Source organism: Lagopus muta, chromosome 1 (assembly GCF_023343835.1).
Source record: "Lagopus muta isolate bLagMut1 chromosome 1, bLagMut1 primary, whole genome shotgun sequence".
In the NCBI taxonomy this organism is placed as follows: domain Eukaryota; kingdom Metazoa; phylum Chordata; class Aves; order Galliformes; family Phasianidae; genus Lagopus; species Lagopus muta.
The window spans coordinates 79,779,441-79,803,287 of NC_064433.1; the positions used below are offsets into that span (position 1 = coordinate 79,779,441).

The following is a 23,847-nucleotide window of genomic DNA, read 5'->3' on the forward strand; positions in this document are numbered from 1 at the left end:
TGTTTGGCAATGTCTGTATCACAGTGGGGAACTACTTAGTTGTGGCAATGCAGAGTAGTGGTTTAGTTTTTTTTTTGCTAAGGAAAAGACAGAATACAAATGAGGCTACTGCAGAATGCCAGCTAGTGGGATATATATACAATGTGCAGCCTGACTATTTTATTGTTTAAAAAAATGATGGCAATACTAAAACGTTAAACTTCTGACCTATAAAGACAGAATGGCAGAGCAGTTCTTTCGTAGTGTTCTTGTTATTATTATATAAATCAGAAACGTAAACTAAAACAGAAATGTCCCTAAGCATTACAGAACCTTGTATCTATCAGGTTTCATATTCCTCACTGCTGGGAGTGGGTGAGGCAGCTGCCAAGGTTAATAATTGCCTCCTAAACTGGCATCTTCATACCTCTCTGAATAGCATTTTAGAAGAGAGGTTTGCTCTTTGGATAAACTATTTCTGTTTATAGTGTCATGTCCCCCTAGCCTAGCTGACATGTTTGTGATTTGCAGCCCTGGAGGAAAGATTGCTATGTCTCTTGTGACCCTTGCAGGACTGCTTTAGATGTGGTGCTTTCCCTAGACTTCTGTTACCCTTCATTCCATCCCCATTTTACAGACCAGCATTATGCTGAGGGCTATAGAGAAGGATCCATCCACCTCTGTGAAAATGCTTCACATTGGTAATTCTTCCATTCACTGTGTGCTGTTGCACTGTCAGGAGTGACTTTGGCTTTGCTCAGGCACAAGCATTGTCTCCCTGGCCTCAGTTTCTGTGTGGTTGCTGAAAGCTGCTTCAAAGAAGCTGCTTCTCTTTGTCCAGGCATACTCATAGACATGGTCACACACTGAATGGGTCCAAGGGAAAAGACAAAGCCACATGTTATGTCTGTATCAGTCTTTCACAACTGGCTGGGATGTTTCTTCTGTTGGATCAATGAGTAGGGAGGTTGTGTTTCTCCATAATTTCCCTGGACAGTGAGTATATGCCATCAGTTGAAGCAATAAGAGCAGTGACACACCTCTCAACCTGCTTAATCCTTTCCAGGATGGATCTTTCTACCAAGGGCTGAGAATGTGATATACTCACAGGGGAAGCTGATATGCCAAAAATCTGTTAGTTTCAAACTCAAATAGTATCTGAAATTTAAAGAAGAAAAAAAAATCACTCTGCACAACGATCAAAGTTCTTTGCAGTTTTATAACTACTCTTAAGCACAGAGCAAGACTCCATTTCCTTTCCCTTTGCTTTGCCCATTAGAACTATATCAACTCTGTGACCATTCTTGTTTTTACTTCCACAGCTTGGCCCAAGCAGGAAAACTGATCCCTTAATCTTAAAAATCTACTGCATATTTTGTAAGATCTGTGAAAATTACGAAGCTGAAGCCTTTGGATCCTTTGTTCTTACAGTTTTCATTTCATGGATGGATCATATGGGCAAGATCTGTGTCTAGCAGCAATGCTTCCCCTTCATCAGGGCAATGATGGAAAAGGTCATTCTGACCTGAAGAACAGTCTGAAAGCAGAGATACCTCTGGCTGTGCACTCCCATCTCTGAGAGTAAAGCAAATATCTTCAGCTGTTAGCACTTGCTTGTCCTTGACTAATAACTTATTTTCAGAGGAAAGGAAAGATCAGCAACTGGGTGAGAAACGACTTGCTCAGAACTGTAGTTTATCAGAGTGTGGATATTTCACAGTGGCTTTTTCTGGCAAAGAATCGCTCCCCTCATAGGTCAATGATAAGTATGAACCAGGTCATTCTCCGAAATCTGGAGAGTAAGAAGTAGATTCAGAGAAGTGCCAACAAATGTATATGCACCAACTATTTCCCTGTGGGTTCTGGGAAAGGGCACCTTCATAAGAAAACATATTATATTGTTATTCAAACCAGAATGTTTCATTTCTTCGAGGAATGAAGACAACTGATTCCAAATAGCAAACAAAAACAATGGCCGCTCCTGTTTCTTGGAAGTCTGAAGGATTTGCATCAACAGAAAACAGCAGCTGCTAGGATAGGTTTATTTCCTTGTTATTTATTTCCTTAGCAGTTACCCATAACTGGTGTTTCACTTTCTGACCTAACCTAGAGTTACTCCTTTCCGCACTACTGATTGAAGTCTGCTGAGATTCCACATGTGCTGGTCTGGTCTGATTTGCAGAACTGTGCTGAGTCCTGCTCAGAGAGGAATACTATTGCTCTTCTGCCACCTCTCCTGAGACAAAATCAGCCAAACTCTGCAGAAAACAAGGGGTTAATAGCAGTGATGCAACAAGACTGTTTCCTGGAAAAGGAGATATTGTCTACAAGTGTTCACAGTGCCTTTCAGAGAGTAAAAGAGAATTGAAACAGGCTCTATTCTCAAATAGCTGACATTGAGCATCTTCCAGCTAAAATATTCTTTACAAAGCACTAGAATTATTTTCCATTAGGTGGTCAACAATATGCTCAGGTGAATGCAGATAGGGTTTAGAGCAATACAGCCTCAAACTTCTAAAATAGTAGAAGGGCTCAGAAAGGAAGGGAGCCTAGGTCTAATTCAAAACTTAATATGTGTTTTCAACATGCATAGCTGCTACAACAGTAAAAGTTAAAGGACCAACAATAACTCTGGCCAGTTTTATTTATGCTGGGTTTCAGCCCAAATAAAAATTCCCAGAAGAAAAAGAAAAGGAAGGTCATGATAGGAAGCACTGAGGTGACTGGAGCTCTGATCAGTCAGGCTTCTAAAGCTTAATTCTTAACCCTAGGCTTCTTTCTGCTGGTAAAAATAGCTGCTGCCAAAATAGTGATGGCTTTAAAGAAGCTGTGGTGCTTTTGCTTCCAGAGGAATTCCATATTGTTTCTGTGTACAGCATTAAAACAAATATGTGGTAGAGAAAATAATATTGGAGTTGCAATAGAGATTTTCCAGCTGCTCTTTAATTTTTCCAAAAGAAATAATTGAGGGCAAAATGAAAATACAAGATCCTTCTTTGAATAGAGTCCTTTCTTCGCTGTAGGCAAAAATGAATACACAGGATCTTGAGCTGAGCTGAAACAGATCTCTGAGGATCCATTTAGAGGGATATTTGAAGGCTTTGAAGAATTCAGTGAAAAAAGGAGGCTGGATTCTCATCAGGAATGCAGTGAAGCTAAGGATTCTTCAAAAGAAAGGAGAAGTCTGTGCACTGGCCCTGCAAAAAGGCAGGAAGGGGAAAGACAGAAGCAATCTCTGCTGGGTCAAGTAGACAAAGCAAGATACAATGTGTGGGAGGGCTGGAAGAAGAAGAAAATATACTTCCAGTCCCCAGTCTTGGTGGATTATTAAATGTCAGAATGCTCGGCCATCTGGTGATGTCGTCAAAACCCATTCTTGGGGTTGCTTTGAAAGGCCCTTGCACAACATGCTACTCTACGAAAGAGCGAGTTGGAGCTGTGTACCATTTCTTCAAGGCAGAAGAGCTCGCAGCAGGGCAGGATTGTTCATCCCTGCTGCCTGCAGGGGAATGCAAAGAGGTTTGTGCATAATGATCTCCTACCAGGACCGTGGGATTTACCATCAACCTGCACAGTGGGCTTTGCTTGTGATGTGCAGTCTGGCCTATGGCCCCAGCTGCCATTATCAGTAGGACATTCAGGTTCAGATGTGTTTTAAGTTCTTACCCATTAAACCAACGTGACTGAAGAGCATTGACAGTGAGAGCTGTCTGTCTCCTTTTTGCAGGTGCTCATTCATCCTTCACCGCTACAAGCTGTGGCCTGGTGTGTTGTGACTAACAGCAGGCAGTGGGAGGCCTGCTTTTGTTCCTGCATCTCTTACTGACTTTGGGAAATCTCTCCTGCTGTCTACTAAAGTTTCTCTGAAAAGCATTTTAAACCATTTTTTTTTGTTACCATGTTGGCGATTAGAAGCAGACTGCATCCCATATTCTAGGACTTCTTAATGGAGATTGCTTGTTCGATTTTCCAAGGAACCTAGGAGTAAATCTGGAGTGTTGTGATTGCTACATAATCATCTTGAGGTTTAACCCTACTGGGTTAAACACATTTCTTGAGTTCTTTGAGAAGAACTCCCTCAGGCACCTGGGAACACACCGTTCAGTCATGTCGTGCTCTTTGCTGGTGATGCTTGTCTGTTCCTTTTCTGAGTTTTCAGGGCTGGTAGCCTGGCAGCTGGTGCATTTGGAGAGCCAACTTGTCAGAGACAGAGAACAAAAACAGATGTTTAAGATACCCATTGAAGACTTGCTGATGCCTTATGGTGAGCTTTCATGAAATGCTGATTTATATGCATTTCTGCTTATATAATATGGATCCTTTCAATCTCCTGGCATTTATTTTTAGCAGCCTGATAGGTTGCATGGAAATGCAGTCTTGTTGCTTGGGTAAGTCACTGTTTGTAGTTTCCTAGTCTTTCACAGGCTGATAGCTGGCACTTGGACATAGCAGTATCATGGAGTGCCTTTTATTTTTGCTTTTACAGTTCATCTGCCAAATTCTCATTAATATCCATTGTCTCTGGAAAAAAAAACAAACACAAAACTGAAATAATATTTACTGTTGATGTTTGTTATTACTAATTGACTGCTGTGGTAAGATCACGTTTGCCTATTTTGTATGGACTTTTGTTCATTTGGATGGAAGATTGCAGTTATTTGTAACTCCTTATGTATTTGTATCTGAGCAACTCTATTCATCATGATCAAAATTATTAGTAACTAGGACACACAGAACATTAGTTCAACAAACTGAAACAGTTTCACTAATACAGCTTTTGTTTCTTTTCATTTGTAATGTTTAAAAGCAAAGTTTCATTACTCTAATCAACAAACCAAACTACTGATGATGCCACTGTTGGAGATCAGTTGTACATGTCTTATCAGGAACAGAGCAATTTCCTGGCACTTCCCAACCTGAAATGCTTTTGCATATTTACTTGGATGAATACTCATCAATGAAAAGCACATCTGGGAAATTAGTCCTTAGTCCTCATGCAGCATCAGAAAGCCTATGGCAGTTCAGAAATGCACTGAGAGTTAAAGGGAATGAGACAAAAAAGGGCTCAAATCTGTGGTTGCTCTTTTTAAATTTTAACTGTCATCTCAAAACAGAGGATGTGCTGGTGGTCACACTGTTCTGCCTGTGATTGCTGAAAGAGAAATCATGTAAGAACTCACTGCTGATAAAATGTTGTTTGCAGAAAAGGTCACTCCCTGCTCTGCAGAAGGTGGCATCTCTTCTTTCTCAAAAATCAGTCCCTGACATTGAAAGCAGGGCAGTACCGTCTTGCACAGCTTGTCCCCTTGCATAGCCTGTCCAGTGATAACAAGAGCCATCACTGCCCCCAAGCAAGGCTCTTATTGCCACACAAACCCATGGCAGCATACAAACAGGGCAGAGCAAAACCAGGAGATGTGGCATTTTGGCAGAATTGTTTCTAAATGCAATCCACTGAGTATCGAGTTCTCTTTCAAACAGAGCAAAGTGAGAACTGGCTGCCCTACCTTGTGTATCAGCAGGCACCAGGTCTCTGGTAGCAAAAAGCTGTGCTGAGGAAAATGCCTATCAACAGGCAGTTGTGCCTATGTGTCATTCACTTGTGTCACAGATACTTTCTTCTTCTCAGCCAGGTCTTCAGGTCCAGCCAAAAGGCCAGAAAGCAGGCATGGAGGAAGATGGGAAGAATGCCAAACCTTTTCAGTAGGCAAAATCCCTGTGATTTCTGTTTCACCTTGCAGGAAAGTGAGCTGTGCCCTCCAGTGGCAGAAAAGAGAATACATACATCTAAAACCGTAAGAAACCTCCAGTCTTCTCTGCAGTCCCACAGCAGGATTTGGACATGCCTTCAGTCAGACTTGTGCAGCCAATGAAATTCAACTGATTTTCATGCTAAGGGACTACTCCTCTGCAGGCAGTGCTTTCTTGCTGCAGGCAGAAACAGCAAGAGGCATCTTTGCTCTTCCTAGGCACAGTGTCAGCCAGACTGGCAGATTTCAGATAATTCCTTAAGCAACTCATTCAGAACATTCTCCATTCCCAAGCTGCTCAGATTTTGCAGCTCCCAAATACTTGGCCATGGTTAGCATCATTTGAGGGCTTCAGTACTGACTCTGTTCTATATATCACAAGCTGTCTGCATGGCACAATTAGGAAGCTTTTAACAGTCTATGCTGAACAATAAAGTTGATGGTCTCAAATGTGTGTAAAAAGCAAGCAGGAGAGTTTTGCTGCTTGAAAGGATAGCTCTGACCAAATATGTAAAACTGTAAAGCTCTTATTTCCTATGCACAAGGTCTCTGTGTTACAAAATAATCTTCTGCTCCTGGCCTTTGTGGCACCCATTGCACCTGTGACAATAGCTTCAAGCCTTCCTGGGTGCTTTCCTTTTGCCTCAATTGCTTCTTTCAATGTGAACTGCAAGTCACTGAGGTACGAGTTTTTTATGTTTGCTTTTCCTTCCTTTACAGGAATGTGGCAAAATGTTTAAGGTGATTACAGCCCATGTTTCTCACTGATGAATGTGGCAGAAAACTGTTGCAGGTAGGTGTCTTCCATCTGTTTATACTGTGCTGTTCCTACAGTGGGACTGGTTGAGAGCCATGCATGGGGTGCATGACTTGGGCACTGGGGAGAAGCAAACAGAAATGCAGCTTGTACTGTTCCAAGCTTCAGTGGTATCTCTTCTGCCATGTTTGTGCTTTGGGGCATAAAATCAGCAGAGCTGCACAAGACACAGTTCTTATTCCCAAATGTGTTCCCAAATGTTGTGTGTGAGATATGAGAGTGGCAGCGGAATGTCACTTGAGAAACTGATTTTTCTCCTTCATTCATAGAGCAGCACAGCTCAGACAGGAGCTGCTTGCTGTTACTTCCATTCCTGCTGATGCAACTTTGCAACTTGAATCCTGAACAAAATGCTATTGTTTTACCAAGCCATCTGCACCTCCAAAATGACCTACAAGGTCTCAGTAACCACACAGAGACACACCAGTCAGGTGTTAGAGAGTACAGAGAGGATGGTATACAGAATTAGGGAGGGAGACAGAAAAGAATGCAGTTCCCAGGAATCATGTCCCCATTGCAGTGGTTATAAGAAGGCCTAAGATGGTAACACCCATCCAGCATTGCTTGGTACACTTCATTTGTGGGCCTGTAGCAAATTTGAACACTGCTGCAGCTGCAAAGACCTCTTGTCAAGTGGAGAAGTCCGTGGTAGGCTATTACATAATTCTGTGATTATTAGGAGATTCTGGTGTGGAATCACACTCAGGAGAGCTTAGGTATGCTTAAAGCATTATTTGACATAATTAAAACAGCTTGTTTGAGAAGACTATCTGATCAGTCACACCTACAGTAATTGCCAGGAAAGTCTGGTGTGATAGTTTGTTAGCTTAGAAATGATTTTCCTGGCTCCTTGCATGGCAGGCTGCTCAATCTACAAACCTCAGTGGGCCTGAGAAGATTGATTTCAAATGCTAAAATAATAGATTGAGTCTTATTTTTAAAGGTGTCTTGCAAACAGAAAAAGACCACACAATTCTGTGGAGTTTATTTTTTCACAAAATATATACAAAGAACATAAAACTGTTGGCTTGTTGTTTTAATATTTTTCCTGCTTGATTTTTTATTTCAGCTGAGAATGCTAAGCCTGAAATTTCATTAACTTTGTAGAGGTTTTGCTAAAGAGTCAGTTGTGAAATGGGAATTTGTCAGATCTGAACCAAAAATCTTAAAAAGATATCAATTGCCTTAAAGAGAATCCTTGCTGTTTGATATAAAGTTTTTTATCACAAAGAAGACAAAAGTCGTTTTAACAGATTAATAGGAAAATAAATTACTTGTAAGTTAAAATTTGAACTCACTGGTATATTATCTTTGTGGTAACACTGCTAATTTGTCTGATGACCATAGGAAGTTTGAGAAAACAAACAGTAAGAAATTCAGCATTCATAATTTAAGCAACCAGGAGGCCAAAAATTATTGTTTGGAAGAGAACTTTCAACTTCTCTTTTTGCTATATATTTTTGCTGCAGCAAAAGTTATTCTTCCCATTTGAAAGCAATTTTTAAGGATTCTAAGTTCATTTAAGAAGTAGAAAGAAGTACCTTCAGCTTACTCCATTCAGTTTTGGGCCCCTCACTACAGGAAAGAGAAGGCTCCAGGGAGACCTGATAGCAGCTTTTGACCTTTCAGTGTCAAAAGGGAGGATGTAAGAGAGAAGGAGGCAGACTCTCATCAGGGTCTGCTATGACAGAGTAAGGGGAAATGGTTTCAAACTAAAAAAGGGGACATTTAGATTGGATATAAGGTACAAGTTGTTTATGGTGGTCAGGCATTGGCACAGGTTACCCAGAGATGTGGTGGATCTGGAGAACATTTCAGGTTGGGCTGGATAGGACTCTGAGCAACCTGATCTAGTTGTAGATGTCCGTGTTCATTGCAGGGAAGTTAGACTAAAAGATCTTTAATGGTCCCTTCCAATTCAACCAATTCTATGATTCTATGATTGAGATCCTGGAGCCCATCTACAGAAGGGCAATGAATTGGTTGATGGAACTAGGATTGTTCAGTTTGGAGAAGAGGAGGCTCAGGGTAGAATTCATTGCTCTCTACAACTCCCTAAAATGTACTGAGGTGGGTGTTGGCTTCTTCTCCCAAGTAAGCCTCAAGTTGCTTCATGGGAGGTGAACTAGATATTGGGAAAAATTTCTTCTCAGAAAGAGTAGTGCATTAGAATGGCTGCCCAGGGAAGTGGTGGAGTCACCATCCCTAGAGGTGTTCAAGAACCATGTAGATGTGGCACTGAGAGACACGGTTAGTGGGTATGGTAGTGATGGATTGGCAGCTGGACTGGATGATCTTAGTGGTCTTTTCCAAGCTTAATGATTCTATGATTCTATAATTCTATAATTCCATTCTACCCTTCAATTTTGAATAGATTTTTCTTGCCTGAGAACTGCTGTTTTGTTTTTTGTTTGCTTGTTTTTTGTCACATGCACTCAGTATATTAATCCTTTGAATTATTATATATTTTGTGATAGATTTAAAGCCATCCTTTTGGAACCAAATACACATCTGGCATACAAAGTATCAGCTTTCAAGGAGTTTTTTCTTTCTTTCTTTCTTTGTTTTTTTTTTTGGTAAGTAAATATTAAAAGACTGTCTCAGTCTCTGCAGAATCATAGCAATGTTACAGCAACAGAATATATGGAAATTCTGTGTCTCCTTGTAGTTCTGTGATTCTCTTCTTCTGTGATTCTGTGATACTCTTCTTTTGTGCAGCATAGGACTGCAGGAAGCAGCCTGCTGCTGGAATCCTTTTCTATGTCTGAGAGGTAAGGTTGTGGGTGATTCTGATATCTACTAATTCGTTTATTTGTAATGCCTTCTTGTGTCACACAAAGCATTCTTTATATTGCCAGGCTAGTTGTTTATATGCAATCTGCTGTATATGGTGCACTAGCAGGTGTCTTAATGAACAAAGTCAGTTCTCCAGGGGAGATTCCTATATTTTCTGTAGTGCCCTAAAATCTGTAGGCTTCTAAAGACTCCTGGATACTGCAGTAGTCCATATTCTATTGAGTCCAAATTACCTTCAACCAGATGCCAAAACAAAATTCAAAAATCCTATTCTCAGGCACTTTTATCCACGTTATCTAGCCTGTGTTGCAATGTTATGTCATTTTCTCAGTCTTGAATAACAACCTCAAGTTTTGAAAGGAGCTTCACACTTCTCTCAGTCCATTTTCACCTTATTTATCTTTAAGGAACATCTCATGCAAACACTAGACTGAAAACACCAGGTTCAGTCCCCTTGCCTCCTGTAAATTCCCGTCAAGGTCTTTGGCAAATCATTTGCTGTTGCCAAGACTTAGCTGATGTTCTGTATTAGAGAAATAGCATATTATTAACCGGTCTCCTCTCCTGGGCTGTGGGGCAGCAAAACTACATTACTCAGTTACGATAGCAACGAGATCATGAATTCAGGTACATGTTTTCATATACATAGTGCTAGACATCCAGTACTTGGTGGCTTGCAAAGCCTTGTGCAGCCTCTGCTGCTCTGTTCATATCTTCACTTTGTCTGTCAGCTAGCAGATGTTTGTGCAGCATGGCCAGCTGCATTCAAATCATATCGTGTCCTGCAAGGGCAGGGGATCTGGGGTCCAGCCAAGCTCTTCCTCTGTGGTATGTGCAAAACAGATTGGGATGGGACAGGATGGAGGACATGGAAAGAAATGGCTTTTGTCTGGGAGACAAAAAGAAGAGCTGTCTTCATTTCTTCTGCTTGTCTTTTAGCAAAAAGAGAGTGTGAAAGTCAAGGGAGAATAAGATAACTAAGGAAGTTTATTTTTAAAGCAATGCCAGACTGCCCCATACACCCAGGCATTTGCTGCCATTCCACCCTGAGGCTTCTGCAAAAGTGATTAGCAGCAGGAATTCCCATTAAGCTTGAGTGTGAGTTTACTATTAGCCACCAAGCAGACCTAACAGAAGGGAAAGGAAGGAGAAAAGGGAAGGGAACTTATCTTGGCTTCTCTGCCACTTAGGTCCTTAGGGTACCTTAGTGGAGCACACAGCCATTTGGACTGGATTGTTATCTCCACAGAGGCTGGTGGGCTTGACTTTAAGAGCAGTACAACTCTTTCTGAAAGCTTCCTTTTGAATTACAACAGTGGTAAGAAAAGGCACACAATGCCTACAAAATCCTGCTTGTACACACCCTGTCTCCTACATTCCAGGGAATTTAAAAGATGTGACTCCTCTGATAACCTTTCTAACCTGAAGGAGGCAATCACATCTGGAGGGCATCACTGGGGCTGGATTGTGGTGTTAGTCTTACAAGCACCAGTATACAACCAATTACACAAGCTCTGTCTCTGTTCTGGAGGAATTAAATTAGCAGAATGCAGTGCATCAGCAGAGACTGGAGAAGGAGCTTGCAAAATGTCTGCCTGTCCTATTCCTCCACATGAGCAATTCTTCCCCTCCCTGAGAGGGACACTTCTTTTGCTTGAACAGCCTGCACTAACTGGAGGGGAAAAGGTAAAATTTTAAGGAAAAAATTGTCTAAGGAGCTGTTTCTGAATTCTTAATTCAAATGTGTTGATTTGTTTTCAATCTTAAACAATCCCTTTACTCATAAATGCAACGTTTCTCTTGTCTAGGGAGTTGAGACACTTCAATTTGCAGCTAGCACTTGGCGTATGGTTTTGTTGTTGCATGCAGAAGAGAGAGTGAAACAAGCTTTAGGCTGCCAGGAGAGCTCATGGCATCACAGCCAGTGATTACTTCTTCCCTCTGCTAAGCATTCCTGGTTGGCATGTACAAAGCCCTACTTCTTAGGCTCTAAGATGAGCTCTTTTCATTATGTTGCAAGTAAAAAAATCTCATTTGTTGTTACAGGCTGCTTTCAGATGCATTTTGCCCTTGGGTGATGACACTGAGCTACCATTCAGACACAAAAGTAACACCAGATTTGGTCCACTGTATTAATAGAGGCTTTATCCATGTTAGTAATTCTAAACATGAGCTCAAGCAGCAGACTGTCTGCCATCATCTGCATTGCTTAATGGTTAGCCTGCTCACTGGGCTGCATGTTGGCCTGTGCCTACTAGCTCCAGCCTGAGATAGCCCTGCCATCACCTGAGTGAGAGCTTGTGCAAGACTGGTCACATTTATTTCCTTATGAACAAATCAGCTCTGAGTCTGGCCTCAGATTCTGCTCATGGCAGAGCCCTCTGTATGGGTCAGGGACAAAGCACAGGGATGCTTCTTTTGCTTTTCTGTTTGGTCTCACCCAAGCTTATGCAAGGCTCCATGAACCAGATTCTGCAGATTCTGCTTTTTGATGAAACCAAACTTGTATGTTTTGTGCTTGTCATTGGGAATATAGGAGGTCGGGTTAAGAAAACCAACTCTGCTATTGAAATGCCACTCCTGAATATGCTTCAGAATTTCTGTGGTCCTTAGCTATAACATAAATTTGAAGCAAACCACACTCCGAGATTGCTCCTAGGTGCTTTTAATATCTAAATGATCTCTGAGGATGTGGGGTGAAGCCCAAGGTTCACTCCAGATTCAGCAAAATGCATCCTATAGATTGCAGCACTATTCCTGTCGTTCAGTGGTATTTCCAAGCTTGCTGCTGCATAAGCAGGGGAAGCAGCTCTGGCATCAGGCTTCTCCAGACCTTGTTACACAGACCACGGTTGGTCTGCTACAACAGACTGATCCAGATACCAAAGTTTGCTTTGCTCAATTAGAAAAAACTAAGCTGGGCAAGGCTGTGATAATAAACGTTTGAGCATAATAGATGTTTTTGCTCTTGACTGTCCTCAGCTCACCTATATTCTTAATACTTTGTCCAGTCTGGAGAAGAGTCTGGGGATAAGGAGCAGAGATCAGTGCTGCAGTTCATGACCACCAGCTCCTGAGCAGGTGTCACATCCTTCCAGCAGTGGTGAGAAGGTAGGCAGGAGGAGAGATGGAGGAGATCTGCTGCTGTGGGCCATTAACTATGGCAGACATAATGCTGTTGCTGCAGTTCAAGCGAGTTTCCTTGCCTGGTGTTTAAGGAACATCTTGAATCAGTTTTGCATTAACATCAGCTCCTGCGTTGCCACTGGCAGTTCCATCAGACCTAGAGATCAGCTAAAAACTGGTGCATCCTGAGCTGCTCCTGGAGCTTCCCTCAGGCTTTCATCCCACTTAGCTGCATTTATTTATCATCTGTCTCTATTTCTGTCAGTTTAATAGGAGAAGAGAGGGCAGTGATTTTGTCTTTCATGCCATGCTGGCTGTCTCCAGTTACTCCCTGTGCCTTTCACCATCCTGGATATTGATAGCTCTCCTATTCTCTTTCCACTGTCTTTTTTGGACTCGCTGTTTGTTGAGTGGAGCTACATTTGCTCTGTTTCTTTGCAGAGCTTTCAGTAGCAAATGGAGCTGATATCAGGCGGGCAGATACTGCTTCACAAAATTAGCCCTTGGAAGACTCTGGAACAGCTGCTGAAGGGGCAATTTCACATTCAGAGCGGCACAAATCTACCGTGAAATGAAGTGGGACTGCTACATCTCCATGACATATAGACTCATTGTCCATAGACCTCCTTAATACAGAGCGGATGCAGTCAGCTCTCTGTTCTCTGCAGAGACCCATTTCAGGGCCTGATCTCCACCCGCACAGTAGAAACAGCCGTCTCAGACACATCTGCCCCTGCCTCCAGCTGTTCCAGGCTGTCAATATCAGGTGTAGTGTCTTCCATAGGCGGTGGCACTCTGCCCATTCACACCTCCAGACACCTTCTCAGTCAAGCTAAGCATGCTGCTGAAACCTGGGTGCCCCAAGACAGTTATTATCTGCTCATTATTTCAGCAAGTTCTTGAAGAGCTGTTTCATTTTACAAGGGTACCTATACAGATGTGCTCCTAATATGAGCCTTTTGGGATTTCAGTGCATAACCTGAATTCTTCTCCTTGTAGATGCCTTTGGAGATATAAAATGTCTCATTTTTTAGTCATATTTTGCCTGGAACACTTGTCTTTATTTTGTAGCTGAGTGTTGGCTCACCTTTTTTTTTTTTTGATAAAACCTTTCTTACAGTGAAGATGCTTTACTCTGCTTAATACCCTCTCTTTTTCCAACACACCCCCTTGAAGTCTTATGGTTTCTATGAGAGTGCATTCTTATGCAGATGATGTCTTTAGACGAAAATCAAACACTTCCTTGTTATTCACTCAATGCATAATAGATGCTGCAGATTCCACCACAGGTGCCTCTATTTCCTTTGTGGAGGCAAGGGCAGGCACAGGAGAACATCTTACTGGGATAAACAGATGCCTCCCAGCAGATCACAGTGGTGTCTGGCACCTACCTGTACTGCAGAGACCATCTTATGGAGCTCCTGCTCAGAAAGATGAGGATGGGATCCCTGCCTGACTCCTGGTGCAGAGCAGCTGTCAGCCCAGTCCATACCGTTGTGCTCAAATCCATGTCAGATACCTTCTGTGGTCCCAACCAGTCTCTGCAGTGCAGGGTCTGTATGGCAGCCATTCCCTCATCCTCCTGTGGCTGCTACAGCTTCAGTGTCATTTGGCAGTTCCCTTGGGATGGGCATGGTGTGCTGCTGGCCATTGTGCTTACACTGAAGGCAATTGTCATGTACTGCTGGGAGAGTTCTACCCTTCTGCTCTGCCTACACAGAGAATTAGGAAATTCATCTGTTAGCAAGCTAGCCTGTTCTCCAAGTTAGGAACTGCTGAGCCCAGAATGATTGCTGCACAAATGTTTTATTCTTTAATGTAAACCTAGACACATAGTTCATCAGAGATTTACTATGTCTCTGCTTCAAGGTACCTCACCTCCACTTACTGGGTCCCCTCTGAGCATCTTTTATAAGGATCCCTCCAGTTTCCCCATGCTACAGCCAAGGGCTGAATTTAAGCATGAAGTCCACATCATCTCACTGTGCAACAACAACAAAAAAAAGCCTTTTTCTCTTAAACTGTTTTGGATGTGCAGAAAGCCAGCCGACCTTCAAAGCCTTTTCAGCATGCTATTTGGCTTCCTTCAGCTATCAAACAAATGTACCGAAGCAGATAAGATTGTTCCAGATTCACACAGGTAGGAATGAAAACATTTTGCCTGGTATTTTCAGATGACTAAAGTGACTTTGTGTTTTCAGATCAATCTGCTGGAGAATGACAAGTGCAGTGAAGAGAAGGAAAATTTCATACTTGTGTGTCACTACACAAATCAGCTGAACTTGGATTATAAGAATAGAGCAAAATAAAGGAGTTTTGGAGGGGGAGAAAAGGTAAATCAACCTTCAGTCTGTGTATAGACACTTATTAATGTGGACTTCAAGAGAAGTGCTGTTCTCCCTCTACTTTTGCAGTATCCTTTGCACAAAATCTTTAAGAAAAATTGCTTCAGCTCTGTCAACATAGATTGCTGCTACTTTTATTTGGCATCAGCTCTGGTGGCACTGGGCCTTTCAGGTTTCTTGCCCCATATCTGTCCCACCCTGCATTCTGCCTCTGTGAGGACTCATTTCTCTCTCGAGACCTGAAGGGAGAACTGCACAGCTCTTTCAAGTTGATACAGAGATGTGAATAGTAATATATTAGCTTCCTGCTATCATAAGCCTGCTATAGACAAACAGGCAGCCACGAGCTGGTGGCAGAAGCCTGGTAGCTGATGTCTGCAGGCCTGGGCTTCCAAATGCTGGAAACATTTTTCACTGATTATATGTTATATTGGCCTTGCTCCCTTGTGGGGTACTATTCGGCAGGCAGGAGTGCTTTGGCCCATGTAGGTTATGCCATTTCCCCAAAGAGTGCATTGCTCTGCTGCTGAAAGGATTTTCTGGCCAGCATAATCACATTTACATGAAGGCTTTTGCCAGTTTTGCTATATTGCTCGGGGGTAGAGAGCGAGCTGAGGGTAAATGACAGTCTTAAAGATAGTGTTTTGCCAGAAAAACTTTTAGTGTGGCTTAAAGTCTTAAAGACTGCCATTCAGGTGTCATATCTCTGGTTATTTTTAGTCTGCCTTTTCAATGTACAGACCTGTACTTTTCTTATGAAAAATGTGAAATCTGCCAAGTTCAGAATGCAGATTTTAATTAATTCAGTGTTTGCTCAAGAGAAAATGATACTGCTGCACTTTCATTTGATGGATCAAGTAATACTTGCTGGGTGTTCACTCCTGACCTGCAAGCCCTCATATTTAAAATAATCAGAGGAGGGAAGAAAGGCATTTTTGGCAAGGAAAATGCTGTCCTCAGGCTATTAATGCATCTTAATCCCCAGCAGAAAATGAAATCACTTTGGGCAGGTGCCAAGCAATACAATGACTTTCCTCTGATTTCAGGGAGGAGCTCCTCTTGAACAACCTTTCTTGCATGAAGTAAGATCTAGACACACAGGGCTTCATTTTGCTCTCACTTTACACCCATTTTACACCAGTACCAAGACAGTGTCTGAGTACAGTTTCCCTAGATTAACAAAACAAAGCCAGACCTCATTGGTGCTTTTATTTATTATTTGTATTATGCCTGTTGGTCCATATTTGCTAACACTGGACTAACACTGGACTTCAGGTGTGCAGAGACAGAGGGTACATTTTTTTTTATCTGACCAGGTTTCTGAGAGTAATTGCCGCTAAACTTCCTAATTTGCTTGTTGCCTGATGATGTTACTAAAAAAGAAAGATATTTGAATCTAGCCTTGCAAGGCAGAAGGTCTGCCACAATCATGAGGCTGCTAAAAGGGCAAGCAAAACTGGCCTCTTTACAGGAGGGGGCCAGCAAAACTGCTACTTTGGACTTCCAGAGAGGAGACTCTAAACTGTTTAGGACTCTGGTAGCAAGCGTCCTTTGGGACTCAGTCCTGAAGGGTAAAGAGGTCCAGGAACGCAGGTTGCTGCTCAAGAAGGAAATCTTGAGGATACAGGAGCAGGCTGTCCCCCTGTGCTGCAAGATGAGCCGGTAGGGAAGAAGACCATCGTGGGTGAACAAGGAGGTTTTCCTGAAGCTCCAGGAGAGGAAGAGAATCTACCTCTTGTGGAAGAAGGGACCAGCAACTTGGGAAGAGTGCGGATAAATTGTTAGGATATGCAGGGAGAAAATTAGAAAGGCAAAAGCCCAGCTTGAACTTGACTTGGCCGTTGGGTAAAAGAGAGCAAAAAAATTTTCTTACAGATATATTAACAGTAAGGGGAAGGCTAAGGAGAATCTCCATCCTTTATTGGATGCAGCAGGGAATGTAACCACTGAAGATGAGGAAAAGGCTGAGGTTCTCTATTCCTTCTTTACATCTGTCTTTGAAAGTCAGACCAGTTATCCTCACGGTACTCTAACCCCTGGCCTGGAAATCTCAGGTGGGGAACAGAATAACCCCCACCACGATTCAGGTAGAAGCAGTTAGAGACCTATTATTCCACCTGAACTGACACAGGTCCATGCAGCGAGATGGGATACACCTGAGGGTGCTGAGGGAGCTGGTGGAGGTGATAGCCAAGCCACTTTCCACCATCTATGAGTATTCCTGGCCAATTGAAGAGGTACTGAAGGACTGGAGGCTTGCCAAGGTGACTCCCATTTACAAGAAGGGTTGTAAGGAGGATTTGGGGAGCCACAGGCCTGCCAGCCTGACCTTGGTGCCAGGAAGGGTAGTGGAGCAGATCATATTGAGGGAGGCATGTGCTGGACAACTGGGGGTTCAGGCCTAGCCAGCATGAGTTCATGAAAGGTCTTGCTTGACCAACTTCATCTCCTATGACTGAGTGACCTGGCTGGTTTGCTGGAAAATATTGATGATAGGTGGACAGTTGGACTGGATGATCTTGAAGATATTTTCCAACCTTGGTGATTCTATGATTCTATGAAAAGAAGCCCAACAGCAGCCCTTCACTGATTTGTGCCAGTGTGCATGGTCTTGTTTAGCTAATCTGCTGCTGGAGTGCTGCCAAAAGAGACCATAGTACTTCTCCACCTCTACCACTCCCTCTCAGACTTTGGACCATCTCTCATTGGCCCACATGAGCTTGCACGTGAGGGTGCTGAGTAATTCAAATAGGCTTGGTTATTTGGCTGGAAGTAAACCAAGGAACGTGTCCAGTGGATGAATTGGTGGTCTGACTCACTGCTAAGGTATGCAGTGGGGAGAGAGCTGCAGGGATGCAGGAGCAGGACAGTGGTGACCCATGGTTCGATGTCCCTTGAGATGGTAAGATGAGACACTTCCTGTAAATGCCATATTTCAAAAACTACATTAAGAGGACATGTTGAGCCATCTTGTGTTGCTGTGATGTTGTAGCTTCCTTTTGAGCAAAGGGAGGAGTAATTCAGCATGAGTATTGCCTCGCTTGTTTTCTTGCATGCACACTCATCTTTCTGAGGCATGGAAGAAGTCTGTGCAAGAGTCAGATCCTGATCTTCACAGCCTTCCTTGAGCATTCTTCTTTGGGATGGAAAGTCCAATTTTCAGTACAGATAGACAAATGAAGCACGGAAGGTCACTTCAGTGCTTGAGAAACATCAGAACTCAGACTGAAAAAATTCAAATCCACATCTCCTGACCAAGCCAGCTGTTTGGCTTCCTCCTTGTGGACATCAGGGGAGAGGCCATTGCAAAGGCAGCAAGGATGCTTGACCTGAAAGGAGCAGAGTGCAGATGTGAGGGTATGGTGGGAAGGAAGCAAGGATGGAAGAGAAGTAGCAGAGGGGAGCAGAGCAAGGGATTGGGGAATTTCTGTAAAGACAGCAAAAGGGATGGGGTGGAGCAGAGCCTTTTGTGAGCAGTGGGAACTGAAGAGGAACTAAGGGTGTACAGGGTGACAAAACGATCTAGAGAGGAACAGCGTATGCATGGAGGCTGTACAAAGGAAAATGTTTCTGCACAAGCACAAGTTTTCTAGGAAAAAAAGTCCTAGGCAGGCTGGGACTAGTAGTGAGTGGATAGCTGAAGCTATAACAAAAGCTGCTTTCACAGTGTACGGATGGAAAAGATCTTAACAGGATCAAGCCAGAAAGGCATACCAAGAAAATCAGTAATGAAGAATCATTTAGCGTTTGAACAGAGAGTGCTCAGAGAGCACAGGCATTGAGAAGATCTTACTAGTGATGGACATGGGGCTGCACAGCTTAAAACATGGACAGCAGTCATACATTGTGCTGAGAGAGCCTGAGCGATGTTTAGTGTTTAAAGAGAAGTAGGTAGCAAAGGTACATCAGCAGGACATTGGTACATGTGTTGCATCACACAAAGCAACAAGCAGGCTCAGTTCTCAGGAGTGCAGGTGTGAATGCTTCTTCAAGCAGCCAGAAAGATACCTGACACTCCTTATGTGTGCGACTAAAGAACAGCAACGAGGACAGTAATTCAGCAGCTGTAGCACTGCACTCTTCCTGGCACAACACAGGAGAAAAGCAATGAGCCATACGTAATTCTCACAGCAGGGCCACAAGGCACAGATGTGATGCTGGATATTCTCATCAGGGCACAGACCAACTGCCTCCTGAGACAGTCTAAAGGAAAAGCACAGCCTGGACACCTGATAAACACCACCATGAGACCGGAGTCACTTTGGGCTTTGCTGCTCCCTGCCATGTGGCTGCCAGGCTGTGGAAGTGGCATTTGCCTAGCTTGGAGTCGTGCTGCAGCTGGGGATAATGAATAATTAACTTCTTCCCTTCTGCAAAGAAACTGAATCAGGAGGAATTGTTGAGGATGACATCCTGGGTTCCCTTGGGATTTCCATACCTGCACTTCCTCTCCCTGCAATAGAGAAGCAGCTACCTAAAATTATGGACTCAGTGGCACATACGCAGTGGCATCCAGCACTGGTGAGACTGAGAAGGGATGGGAGAGCAGAACGTGTGCTGTAAATGAGGACAACTGAGTGGTGGAAGCACCAGAATGATTTTGCAGAGTAATCACAAGAAAGGAGAGAAACGTAATTATAATCTATAGCTGCGTAGAATACTGAGACACAAGGAAAGCAATAAGAGAAAACAGTGCTATCTACAGACCCAAGCTGAGATCACCTGTCTGCTCTATACAGCAAATACACTCTTTGTACTAAACACTCAATCTGGGCACCGGTAGTTCAGGCTGGCCCAGGAAAGTGGCATGTTGATGAGTGTAAGAAGACAGCACTTCAAGCGGCTGCCTCTTAAAAACACTGCCTATCCTGGAGGTATGCCCTGAACCATTCACAAAGTAACACAAAGACTGTGAAGAGCTGGAGTTGCTCTTGATGACGTTGTCATGCGTGACAGACCCAGAGAGAAACATGGCAAAAAAAACCTAATAGCATTGCCTAGAAGAGGCAGATAATGCAATCTAAAATTCAGCCATGGCAAAATGCAAATGCACACAGAGGAACTGAATTATTTTGGCCACGCTGCAGAAAGAGGAAGCATCAGATTTGATTCAAAATGAAAAAAAAAAAACCAGCTAATGAATAGCAACCTCCCCCTCAAAGTCAGCAACTGCACAAGGAATATTGACATATCTATCAAGATTTATACCATGAGGACTATAAATGCACAGTTTACAGTCCGAGGGGAGGTATGAATGAGGAAGGCTAAGAAGGGGTTCTGACAAATAAACCTTTGACAAGACTCCACAGCAGTTGCTTTGAAATCAGGCTCAGTTATAGTAAAAGTAAGGAAAATAACACTCCAGATAGCTAAAATAATAGGAGGATGGTAGCATACAGATGAGCTGAAGCCAATGCTGCAAAACTGTATTCCTATGTCTGAATTTTCTCTGTCATATGCTTGACTGCAGGCTAAGACTGAAAGCAAATCACAGTCCTCCAGAATGTTCTTCACAACCCTCAAGACTCTGTACCACCAAGTTATTAGCACACAATTCTAAAATCAGAAGGATTTAACCTGCAAGTGAAAAAATAATCAGAGGAAGACAAATTATTTTAGTATATTTTCTTTCTTGAAATTTCATACAGAATAAGGGAAAAAATGGAGGAAGAATATGAGGAAGGAATACATCTGATAGTCCAACACTGAATAGTGTCTACAAATAAATTATTAGAAATAGCAAGCAAAGCAGAGTGTGGGATGTGCTTGATTTTAAAAGGAAACAAAGAAAGCAGGCTGACCTGTGCAAGAATAACAAGCTCCCTTGGCTCTTGCAGACTCTTGGAATGAAAAAAACATTGTCTGCAGAGACAAGACTGAGGCTGAAGGATAAGGAGAAACAGTGATTCCTAGCCAAAAGGATACAACAAGCCAGAAAAAAAAAAGAAAGAAAGAAAGAAAGAAAGAAAGGAAAAAAAAAGGATTGGTAAGGGCATTTTTACTATAGTGCTTTGCAGAAAGAAAGTAAAAAGTAAATATAATGTTTTGTCATGGCTTGAAGGCTCAGGTAGAAGGAAATATCAGAAGCTGTTGCTCAATTGGAAACAGAACCGCAAGGAATGAATCATCTTTTGTGTTACTGGCAGCAGCTGACAATCGATGCATTCAATACAAGAGATACCACAGCCTGCTAATTGTGATTTATCATTAGAAGTTAGGTCTTGTTTAGCTACCCTGTTAGCTTACAAATTTTCCTGCACTGTGGCAAATACCACAAAGACGGTATTCACTTAGTATAGAATCATGCCTGCAGTTCTTCAGAAAAAGGTAGTGGAGTAAGGTGGTTTAGGAGACGTCCCTGGAACATCATGTGCTGCCTGTGTAATTAATGTGTCATGGGGTTGTGAGGAACTGGGAAGCCTGCTATTGATCACAGACTCATAAAATCATAGAGTGGCTTAGGCTGGAAGAGACCTTAAAGATCATCGACTTTCGACTCCTCTGTCATGGGTGGAGTTGCCAACAAAATGCACTTGATGAAGACATGTACTCAATTGCTATACAAGATCATACATATTATGATTTACAGTTTCTGAGCTGGCCTTAGAAACACTGTCACCAGCAGGAAGGCCATTTAAGCCCAAGGGGTTGTGCTCATCAAATGAAACAAATAGAGTTTAAATGCAGTAACGAGCTCTTTCTTTTCTGTCCACTGCCTCCTCCTGTTGCCCCTTTTTTGAATCAAATATCACTATATGTTATGATCTAAGCCCTTTTATTTGTAGAGGGGATGTAAAGATGGGGAAGTAAGTTTTAAGAGAGACATAGAAAGTGATTCTGGGATCCAATTTCCTCGTGTATGTGTACATCTGTACATCTGTGTAGACGAACTGAGCAGTGGGAGGGCAGCTTGAAATGTTATCTTCATTAAATGCTGATTACTACTGTGGGCAACCACAGCTAAGACAACGTAAGACTTTGGGTGTTTAATGTGGTACCAAAACTATCAGTCTCTGATTCCTTTAATTTTGTCAGGACTTAGACATCCATTAATTCCAAGAAGAAATAGAGTTTTAAACAAAAAAAAATGACCCATCTAGAATGAAGGACAAAAGAATGACTTTGCCAACTTTTCTGATTTTTTTTCAGACAACTCAGCATGAAGCAGGCCTCAGATTTCCCACACTTCCATGAGAGGGCAAAACAAGCACTGAAACAAGAATAGCTATTCATGTGCAATAGGTGTTGGAAGAAAGAAGTAAGGATTTTACTTTGCCTTTGATTGCTGAACTGTGCTTTTTGTCTGTGACAGCTGCCATCTAATTATTGGTCCATCTCAACAGAATTGAAATGATTTTGCAAGGGCAGAAAGATGGGCAGCAGGACTGCGCTCTCTAGGTCTCATACTTGATACCTGGGTAACCAACATCATATTCAATCTCCATTTGAAAAAACAAGTGAGTTCTGGAGGGCCAGGCTCACTAAATGCGTAGCAGTGCTTCCTGAGGCTTTTTTTTTGTTTCCTAAAGTCTGTAACTTAAGACACTGAGAAATGCAAGCTCTTTCATGAGATTTAAGGAATTCCTTTGTGAGGACTTCCATTACCGTCAGGCCTGCTGCACTTGTCTTTGAAGGGTTTGGCCAACAGGTGTCTACAGGTTGAGCTCCCAGAGAATGCACTACTTAAGCAGGAGGGCTCAGATGTCTCCAATAATGATTTGAGGAAGCAGAGTTTGTGAGCAAGAGGGTCCATATACCCAGAATGGATGTCATGTAAGAGGGAAGAATGATGAATACTCTATATTTCCTTTCTGCAAGTCAAGATGCTTTAATCAATTACAAGGTGAATGCTCAGGACAGTGGGAGCTGAGAGGTTTTGTAGTTCTGAGTTATAGGTTACCCAACCTTAACCATGTGCCAATCTCCAACCCTGAAGGTCAGTTCAAGCAAATGTCAGTCCTATTGTTTGTGAATTGCTACTGCTGTATTCATAGAATCAGAGGACAGCTTGGGAGAGACCACTTGAGTCTCAAATCCATTCCCTTATTCCCAGCAGGCCTAATTCTAAAGTTAGATAAGGTTGCTAATGTTCAAATAAGTCCTAAAATCCCAATTCTGAGCCACTCGCCTTGGCTCTGCTGATGGGATTTTGTGTGTGTGTGTGTTAAGTCTAGTTGGAATTTCCTTTGCTGCAACCTGTATTCATTTCCTCTCACTCTTTCAAATCTGGACCTTAATGGAGTGTCTGACTTTCTCATAGCCTTTTCTACAGTCTGAGATAGCAATTGAGTCCCCCACAACCTTCTCTTCTCCAGGCCAAAAATTCAGGTCCCTCGCCTCTCTTTCTACGTATTTCAGATACCTGATCTTCTTGGAGGACCCAGCTCAGTATATTGATATCTCTCATGACCAGGGAAAACCAGAAATGGAAACTGTCCCAGATGCAGCCTCATGAGCACTTGACAAAAGGGAACAGTCACTTGCCTAGTTTGCTCTCTTGCCTCTGCAGCCTAGTATGCTTTTAGCCTATTTCTGCCAAGGCATACTTCTGGGTATTGTCAACTGTTGTCCATCAGGAGCCCGAGGCCTTTTTCTACAAAGTTGCCTTCTAGGCAGAAAGGATCCAGCCTGCACTGGGAACTGGGGGCTTCACAAGACACCCATTTTATCAATATTGAACCTCATGCAGTTTTTCCCAGCCTGCTTCTCCAGCTTATTAAGGCAGCTCTTCCCTTCAGTGCGTCCACCACCTCTCTGAGTTTTGATATCTGTGAACTCTTCAAGGTGTTCTCTACCCCCTTTTCCACAGTGTAGATGAGTATGTTATATGATAACCAGTCTCAGAATTAACTCTCTGAGAAATATTACTTGCAATTGGCTTCCTAGTAGACTTTGAAATGTTGACCACAACATTTTGAGCCCACTTGTCCAGCCTGCTTCTCCCACTTTGTAGTCCACCCACTAGTCCATAACTTCCCACGTTGGCCAGTTTTCCAGTAATCCAACAAGTGTTTTGCTTGGGGAGAAATACATA

General features: G+C 42.7%; 1 long non-coding RNA gene across 1 annotated transcript; it reads left to right on the forward strand.

The window, feature by feature from the left end:
* The first annotated feature begins 1,827 nt into the window (after positions 1 to 1,827).
* On the forward strand, positions 1,828 to 23,481 carry LOC125691824 (uncharacterized). Its single transcript, XR_007376275.1, has 4 exons — positions 1,828 to 4,243; positions 6,450 to 6,522; positions 14,670 to 14,801; positions 21,963 to 23,481. It is a non-coding gene; the product is annotated as an uncharacterized LOC125691824 (long non-coding RNA).
* Positions 23,482 to 23,847: the final 366 nt, after the last annotated feature.